The following is a 2,326-nucleotide window of genomic DNA, read 5'->3' on the forward strand; positions in this document are numbered from 1 at the left end:
GACAGTGAGAGAGACAGAGAGAAAGGTCTTCCTTTTGCCTTTGGTTCACCCTCCAATGGCCGCTGTGGCCGGCGCGCTGCAGCCGGCGCACCGCGCTGTTCCAAAGGCAGGAGCCAGGTGCTTCTCCTGGTCTCCCATGGGGTGCAGGGCCCAAGCACTTGGGCCATCCTCCCCTGCACTCCCTGGCCACAGCAGAGAGCTGGCCTGGAAGGGGGGCAACCGGGACAGAATCCGGCGCCCCGACCGGGACTAGAACCCGGTGTGCCGGCGCCGCTAGGTGGAGGATTAGCCTAGTGAGCCGCGGCGCCGGCCCCTATAGAGTTTTAAATGTTAAAAAATGTTATTTATTTATTTATTTTCATTTTATTTGAAAGGCAGAGAGAGAGAGATCTTCCATCCCTGGTTCTCTCCCCAAATGCTGATGCCAGGAGCATAGAACTGAATCTGCATTTACTTTTTAGGTAAAAAGATGTATTTCTTTTTTTTTAAGATTTATTCATTCATTTATTTATTTGAAAGTCAGAGTTACACAGAGAGAGAAGGAGAGGCAGAGAGAGAGAGAGAGAGAGAGAGAGAGAGAGAGAGAGGTCTTCCATCCTCTGGTTCACTCCCAAATTGGCCACAAGGTCCCGAGCTGTTCTGACCCGAAGCCAGGAGCTTCTTCCAGGTCTCCCGCATGGGTGCAGGGGCCCGTGGACCTGGGCCATCCTCCCCCGCTTTCCCAGGCCACACCAGAGAGCTACATCAGAAGTGGAGGAGCTGTGACTCAAGTCACCCCCCATATGAGATGCCAGCACTTGTAGGTGCCAGCTTTATCCACTACGCCACAGTGCCCGCCTCTAAAAAGATGTATTTGAAAATAGGAACAGTCATATGTTTCAAAAAAGTCACCGTGGATCTCCAACTAAATAAACAGACGGATAGCCCTGGAAGCTGTGGCCTTTGTCTCTACAGCTGCATTTTACTGTCTGCTCCGTCAGCTGGCAGGAGACTTGTCTCACCGCTGCTTTTCCCTCTTTATTCTAGTAAGGACACTACTTCTGTCGGTCAAACACTACGGCCATTTCTAGGACACCTTTGCCAAAATCATTCTTTATACTTACAGCTGCCCCTCGGTCAAGAAGTAATGGAACTAACTCTTGATGGTTATCCAACACGGCCTCCGTGAGCGGCATCTTTCCATCTCCGTCTTTCGCGTTCAGCTGGGCCCCCAGCCTCGGTGAGGAGAGAGGCCACCCTCTGGCTCCCCGACCCTGCAGAGACTCAGCAGCGGGGGCCATCCTAACCAGTGTCCTGATCATCCACTCAGCGGCACCGCAGCGGCCTCCAGGCTCCAGCCACCCAGGAGGCTCCGTGTCTACAGAGGGATCTCACAGCATCCAGGTGACCCGCCTAGCATGGAAGCATTAGACTGTCCGTGCCGCTTCCATTCTTCACTTTCACGTCTGTGCCGTTAGAAGCTGAGATCTTCAGAAGTCTGGTGTCGCCTTTTGGGGCCACGGCCGTCAGAACAGTAAAGCCAATCCTATCGGGACCATCGGGCTTCACACGGCCTCCTTGAAGTATCCCAAGAAGTAAATCTTCATTCATGAGGACGGCTCGGTGGAAGCACTCACCGCTCACTGAGTGCCAGGGACTCCAGTCCCTGAAATGTGGCGGTGGCCTCCCAGGGTGTGCAGTGCCCTTTGGAGCAGGGCAGTCAGTCAATGGCTTCCCCAGCCCTGAGTGCTCACCTGCTCTGACCACTAAGAGCAACGGGGTCGCAAATATCCCCACCGCGGGTGCCCTGAGACCTGGCGTCTTCTCAGGAGGAGCACTTCTGGGTTGAAGTGCCACCGTCTGGCATTCTCACCAGCTCCTCTCACCCCCCACCCAAGCCGCATCCATCCCTCCCTCTCCTCCCCCCCAATCTCACCCTCACGCTCGCCTGCCCCCTGCTCTCTTGGCCAGCTGTTTGTCCTGGGGGCAGGTGAGCGCTGTATTCTCACTTTATTTTGCATGAAATCAGCTTTTCTTACTTCTGTCGTCAGAATGTGTTCTTTCGTGAATTGCCTGAGTCTCTTTCCTGCTATGTTTTTTTTTTTTTGGTTTTTTTTTGGTTTTTTTTTTTTTTTTTTTTTTTTTTTTTTTGCAGGCAGAGTGGATAGTGAGAGAGAGAGAGAGAGAGACAGAGAGAAAGGTCTTCCTTTGCCTTTGGTTCACCCTCATCAGCACCGCGCTGATCTGATGGCAGGAGCCAGGTGCTTCTCCTGGTCTCCCATGGGGTGCAGGGCCCAAGCACCTGGGCCATCCTCCACTGCACTCCCTGGCCACAGCAGAGAGCTGG

General features: G+C 53.7%; 1 pseudogene; it reads right to left on the reverse strand.

The window, feature by feature from the left end:
• Positions 1-781: 781 nt before the first annotated feature.
• On the reverse strand, positions 782-1,848 carry LOC138849765 (fibronectin type 3 and ankyrin repeat domains protein 1 pseudogene; annotated as a pseudogene).
• Between the last annotated feature and the right edge of the window lie 478 nt (positions 1,849-2,326).

The sequence above is a fragment of the Oryctolagus cuniculus genome, chromosome 5 (genome assembly GCF_964237555.1).
Source record: "Oryctolagus cuniculus chromosome 5, mOryCun1.1, whole genome shotgun sequence".
Lineage (NCBI taxonomy): Eukaryota > Metazoa > Chordata > Mammalia > Lagomorpha > Leporidae > Oryctolagus > Oryctolagus cuniculus.